Consider the following 7,500-nt stretch of genomic DNA (forward strand, 5'->3'; position numbering starts at 1 on the left):
CAAGTGTGCACCATTGAGATGAGGGCATGAAGAGTTGAAGATTTTGGAACTGCGCCGAATTGGTTAGGATCAACCAACTTCAAGACCGCAGGGCCAATGTATTTGCTAACGACGAACTCCTCTGCAAACTTGGACAGAGCCGGAGTTAGGGAGATGAGTCTGATGTGCTCGGTGATGATGGTCACAGGTTTTATTTTCATCAGCGGTGAAACGTCGGCATCCTTCCACGACTTAGCGAGCTTCTGCTCGGCGAATGATGAGTTAAGGATATCGCAGACCGGGGAAGTTAGAAAGTCAAAACGTCAAAACAGAATTTGAAAAGGGTCTTGCATAGTTTCGTGTTTTGCATGTTTATTGCTTTCCAATGTTGCTATAATTTATTCAAAGTCTATTAACACTTTGAATGAACTGAAACTTTATAGTCTTGCGGCCTTTTTTTTCAACAACCTCTTCAGGACTGAATACTGTCGTGAACCTTTAACATGTTCATTTTGGACACACCGATCGTTTGCATTGTAAATACTTTCAGAAGCCCACATGGTTATCTTCAATCTTTTCTAACGACAGCTTCTGGTTGCAGACTGAGTCAACAATGATTTGTGTCTGACAATCGTTTCCCGAAAAACTGCATGTGTGGCTGCACAATGTTCGTCAATTGACAAATTAAGTGAACCTATGATCCTCGCAATTATGAACGCAATTTTAGCAAATGCGTAGAGAAGCCTGGGAAAAATTCTGGGCTTCAACGGGGTTTGAACCAGTGACCTGGCGATACCGGTGCGACACTCTAACATTAGAATCCACAAATGACCAGCTCCCAACGTCAGTGGCTTTATAGCTCAGACTTTACTGATTAGAGTGTAATATGAAGTGCTAGTTTTCTACCCCATATGAACCATTTGAGCGTTAGCCCTACTAATGGAAACGGGCCCACACAAGGACAGAGAAAAACTCAGACTAGGGTGGGAATTGAACCCACGACCTTCGGGTTAGAGCGTCGCACCGGTATCGCGAGGTCAATGGTTCAATCCCCCTTTGAAGTCCTGAATTTTTCCCATGCTTCTCTACACAATTGCTAAAATTGCGTTTATAACTGCGAGGATCATAGCTTCACTTGATTTCATACCCGCAGTTCAATATATGATTCATTACATATATCATTTCATTAATTGACAAACTGTTTATCTAAATTAAACCGTCCGTTCGCAACTCTTTTCATAATGAAACCAAGGAATTTCCTTGTCTTGATAAGATAATAATTAGTCACTTTCCGACTCCTTTGTGAGAAAAAAGACTTGAGACAAAGGCGGAAAAAAGCTTTCTCTTAAAATGACGCTCCAACAGTCGATTGCACGGCATGTGATGTGCGACGCACCGTGACTGGCGAGAGCACTAGCGCTATCGTAAGTATTTAAAATACCCCTGTGACCAAAAATCAATTCTTATTTTTCTTTGGATTTCAAAACTATGTTAACTAAACACTAAGCGACCACAGTTTTAACACCACAGAAATTAAAATGCAGCACGGGAGTATTGGGCTTTCAGACTTTTAGACTAGCGTTTTGCATATATAATAAGCTGCATTCACACACTGAAATTTTAAACTAGTGAGCATTTGACGTCACTTCTCCCTGGAACCAACCCTCTGAGGTCCAATCGGTCAGTTTAGAACGTGAGTGCTGGCGGACCGTGAAATCCAAAACTTACAATCGAAGTAAACGGCCTTTGGATAAATATCAAAACTCAAAATTTTGTCAGTCAGGTGTCCAGCAAACAGACTGTCAAAATCTGAAGAAAAAAAGGAAATGATTTTCCTTGATCACAGGGGCACTTTAAGTATTTCACAATTATTCTATCTCGTTGAACAATAGACCTTATTCACGATGGCCGCCATGTTGGATTTGCTATTATCATGTAAATTAGCTACACACTACTTGAGGGGGCAAACAAAACAAGTTCGAGAGGTTTCAACGAACATCTTAGCCACACAGACGATTTTTTTCACTTTCATTGAATATTTTTCACTTAAGTAGTAAAATAGAATGATTACACATGTCACTTCGATGTTTTTTTTTTTTGAGTGAAAAATGAGGAGATAACGAAGTAGAAAGTCAAAATGTCAAAGGCAGTCAAAGATATAAAATTAGCATAAAAGGGACTTAATTCTAAATTCTAAAATGTACTTTTAAAACTGTTATTTCAATATTTCGACGAGCCGATTTTCCGCAATTTGCCTTTTTTCCAATGTTTGCCCCCCAGCATAACACATGGCTAATTTGCATGACAATTTGAAAACCAACATGGCGGCTATCGTGAATAAGGCCTATTTGGGTGAACTGTAATCGATCATTCCGATCCCTCACACACAAAAAAATGAACTACACCGACACACCGTAACCTATAATTCGCGCAATGCTCGCTACTACCGCGTGTATAAACGTTGGAAGCACCATGACAAATGGCACAATTTCTTGTTCTTTGGCCATTCTCTTCTACGTCATCATTACCCAAGACTTACTTGCGGGCATTTGGTATGAAAACGTCATCATTTCCCGATTATTCTGTTCGTGCTTGCAGCTTTCAAGTAAAAATTTGTCCTGGTAACACACACTACCTATGTAATATACTTTACTACAGTAACTCTATATACGTGCAAGCTACAATGAGACCTCCTGCGGGAGGCAATAATCCCTGCGGGGGCAATAAGTTGATTGATTGATTGAACGCAAGACAGGATGATGGGTATCCTCTCTTGAATAACAACAAGGTTACCCTACATAATCCTCATCAAAATTGCACGAAAAATCAAAAGCCAGCAAAGACATATTTTTTGACTTGACTTGACTTGAACTCAAACTCGTCCCTTAATCTTGACTCGTGGTGACTCATGAAACAGGCAAACTCGTTACTGCTGCACTTACCTCAGACGCATTAAATTTCGCCCACATTTCCGAAAGAAATAAGGAGGTTTTAACGATCTCTTCAATCCCTTTTTGTAGGTGAGCTTCATCGAATACCCCCCAAGCAGGTTGTTCCATCACTGTTTTTGGACTTGGCCACAGCTTCTGAATAAAACTCGACAATTTTATCGCCAAGGTCCATCCTATATCAAGAAAAAAACCAATTTCGATATATTAAAATTCAGTCCCAAACAAAAGGCATCATCTCGAGCCTTTGGGGAATAAATAGTAGGATTTGTATGAGATTTTTCCCCAAGAGCCTGGATTTTAATATATCGAAATTGGTCTATTGTTACGAAATAACTACACCTTTTGCTGTTCATTAACCCCAAAGGGATATTCATTCAATCGAAAAAGCATTGTCATTAGAGCGAACAGGCAAACAAAGACTTAAACGGAGTATCAAGAGTCCGATGTAACGTTGATTAACATATTTAGCATAGAATTTGACAATCATGAATATGTTTGCACAGGTTCATTGGCGTTTTCGAACTTTCATTGTAAAATTCATTAATAATTCATTAGGATGACAGCCAACAGAAACGCACTATTCAGGTCACATGTGTTGGTTTGTAAATCGCGTTAAAGTTCAACTGTCTGAAAGCACGGGGAGGGATTGAATAGATAGCAGGGTAAGGCTGGGGTTGATGAATTTTTAATTAGTTGAATTAGCAGTAAAATTAAATTTCATAAAAGACTTCTAACTCGCCTAATTAGTATGCTTAACTTTCATAAAAACGAGTCCTGTAAATTTGTACAAAGTTTATTAATCAATCACAAGTTTGACATTTCAATCACAACTATTAGGTAACAATTTACTTGAATCTTGTGTGCCTTGTCGAGAAAGTTTAATGCATCCTCGCCTTCCGTCTCACGCAAATGACAGTTAATAGCACAAAATAACAAATCAAGCGAATTGGGCAGATAACGCTCTCTATTTTGCTTGGCCACTTCACAAACGAACTGAATTTGCTTAACCAAAAGTTTAGCTTATTTGCCGACATGTGCTCTACTGAAACGGTCACATCTTCAACATCTTCGCATTTGAGACCGGCGATTCTAACAACTTCTCACATTACACATTTATTTTGCCGTCGCTGCCACTCCTCGAAGACTTTTCTACCCCATTTAGTGTTGTATTGTGTTGCTTTCGGAGTTGCTCCGACACTAGACTGGTCTCTTCTTCTTTACTCTTTGAAGAGCGAAACCAACCAGTCATGTGTCTACCACAAAAGCTCTACCAAAATAGATTGCTAAATTCAATGCTAAACTCCTATGGGACAACTCCACGCCCACGTGATTAACATAACAATCAAAATCTATTGTTTCATTTCACAAGTAAGATAAAATATGAGCGGGAGACCTTTATGGGCTATAAAACGGTTCGCCTGCGGCTCGTTGTTTTAACTGCCCATAGAGGTCTCCTGCTCATATTTTATCTATTACTTAGTAACCTATTTACACCGATCTTACCCGCACTCCTACTGAGATATGGAGGTCTGGCGGCCACCTTCAGATGAAGATATACAGAACAGTAAGTACATTGACGAATCGGGAGGAGAGGGAGGGTAAATGTGATCCGAAGGTGGCTATTGGAAAGGAGCACAGGTAAGAGAGTGCAAAGGAGATAGGAGACGCCTTACAGAAAATGCTCGAGTCTTCTTTCGAAATGATAATGAATTCATGTCGGCGATACCGCTTATACTCCTTTGGGTGAGACCGCCGTAAATAGTAACCTATTTACACCGATCTTACCCGCACTCCTACTGAGGTATGGAGGTCTGGCGGCCACACAGGAATAATACTAGAACACAAGGTATTACAGAATAGGCAGTCCACCAAACATACCCAGTCTCAAAAGAACAACTGAGACAACTTCAAAAGGGAAACAAAGGGTAAAGGGGAGGAGAAATAATTAAAATAAACCTCAAGAAGGAAGTAGACGTAGACGTACGGAGCACACTTGGCAATAAGTTCCCAGGCAGGAAGCAAACTGTGGAGATTACCCGCAACAAAAGTTTCCAGATCCCGAAAGGCAAGCATAGAAGGATCTCAAAGGGCATGGCCATCAAGAACCGCTTTCACAAATTCCAGAAAGACATGAAGATTATTTTCTGTCATCCCCTGAGCCACCCCAAGAGGAGAGTTATCAAACTTGACCTAACGTACTGAACGTCTGGTTTCGCTTTTGGGTTGAAATCAGGAGTAACTTCCCATTCCCGAAAGGTGAAGGCGAGCTTAAGGGCCCACTGACGTATTTTTTGGGGTGCGTTGCTAAGGATGTAATGGTTAAGTAATTTGAGATAATTTGGCATTATTTTGGTCAGTTTCCAACTTTTGTAAGCCAATGACCCTAAATATGACGTCATCATACCACGCCCATGGTCACGTGACCAATAAAAGAAACTCTAAATTTGTCTCCGTGCTACGCAATTTGGGTATTTAATCGATGGTTTAATAATTTGTATTCGTTTTTGCATCCAGCCAAGCATGGTTTTCTTTTCATTTTGAAAAATGTTCTTTTTAAAGACATAAACGATACTGAAATACCCATAACTTTTTCAAAAAAGATGATTTTAAAAAATCAATGCTTAGCTATATTCTGTATTTGGGGGTGAAACGTGCCATGTAAAAAAAAAATTAAAACCGCCGAAAATTTAGCTTTTTTCTCAAACCGGAAGTCAGTTCGTTTAGGCATGCGCAGTTGATCTGCGAACGAGCTCGAGGAAGGGCGAGGAAAAACCTTCGATGGAAACAACAGTTTGTGCGGTGACTTTAGCTTGTGAACGGGTTTTCTTGTCAGCTCATGATATGATGACGTCAGTTACCGGAAGTAACATTTCACTTCCTTAGCAACGCGCGAAAAATCCGTCTGTGGGCCCTTAAAGCGCCAGGCAGGGGACCAGAAGAAAGAAAAAAAGGGAAAATGTAAGGGAGGAGATGGCTCAACAGATGACAGCTTTGAGCCTCAGTAATCCGAGAGGGAATTAGACTCCCTTTCAAAACTGTCATCCTAGAGTTAGGCGCAAATCAGTGGGAGATAAATCGGAAATAAATGGACTGTAGGACAAGAAAATTTTATTAACCAGCAAATTTAAAGAAAAGTACACGAAATACGAGAAAGCTACTTATTACCGCCTCGACCACGCCTAGAATACGGGGTGAAGCGATTTACAAACTGGTTACGACGAAAACACCTATTCGCAGCGTGGCCAGGGATGCCACAATAGAAACAGACGAGGCAGAGAAAAAAAATTGCATTGCAATTGATACAAACAGTACCCTGAAAACAAACAAAAGGGACATGTGAAGTATATATACAAAGTTAACCGCGATCGATGAAGAGAAAACGATAGTTACAACACTTAAGACGGAAGGTATTCTAACATCGGTAATGAAGTGAACAATAGTACAGCATCTCGAGCCGGAAAACAAGTCAAATAAACATCGGCTCTAAGGTAAATAATAATTTAAAATCTCATACCGAGAAATATACAAAATCAACATAAACAACAAATAATCACCTGTCCCGGCAAAAAAAATTAATGTATAAAACAGATATCTAATCCCCGAAAACATCTTCAAACCGATATTGGTAAAAGGGGGCACGGAAATAATTTAAAACATTACAAGTCAGAAAATATTTATAAATCCAATCACGAATAAAGTCGGTTAAGAGGTAACAGATATTGTAACATCTCGTGCCGCGAAATATGTGAACTTAACATCGGTCACGAGGAAACAAATAACAACATCTCATGCTGGAAAATATGCAAATAAAACATCAGCCATGAGGAAACAAATAACAAAACATCTCATGCCAGAAAATATGCTAATAAAGTGCTCATCGGCCGGGATCGGCTATTCATCGAGTTACGAGTTGCGGTCGAGTTTGAGTTGACTTTGAGTTAAGTTTGAGCAGGCCCGTAGCAGGGGGAGGGGCAGGGGGGGCTCGAGCCCCCCCAGAAATTTTCAGACTTGAATTGAATTCTGCTACAAAAGTGGAATTTTTTTTTTTTTATAAAATGGACAGCTGTCAATGGAAGCTAAAGTTTCAAAGTATTGTCGATCATAGTAAGATTATGTACTGTTGTTCTTCTGTGCAATTTGGAATTGTGTAAACAAACGAAATCGTATTTTTGCTCTGCCAAAAACAACCAACGGCTTTAAAATATCTGTTTATTAAGCATGAAAATAGTCAGAAGCAAAATGGATCGAAATGCACCAATGACAGAACTTTATTGGTTTCCTAAGAAGTCCGCCAGTGTAAAATATACTACTGTATGTTACGAAAAATAGTATTGCGTGACAAGCGTTACTGTCTAGAAGCTTCGCGAGAGTTCGTAGTTTGTTTATATTTAGGTTTGTACGTAAGCGTTTCTAAATCGGTGTGTTTTGTAATCTTTCTATAATTAGATTCATTACTATTTTAGAAAGTTCTAGAAGTTTATTGTCAGAGTATATAAGTAGACGAGTCCAAACGGAGTGTTTTTCTAACTAGTTTTTCACAAGCGAAGAGAGTTGGCGTTGGCCGTGTTCA

The sequence above is a fragment of the Montipora foliosa genome, chromosome 12, assembly GCF_036669935.1.
Source record: "Montipora foliosa isolate CH-2021 chromosome 12, ASM3666993v2, whole genome shotgun sequence".
NCBI classification, from domain to species: Eukaryota; Metazoa; Cnidaria; class Anthozoa; order Scleractinia; family Acroporidae; genus Montipora; species Montipora foliosa.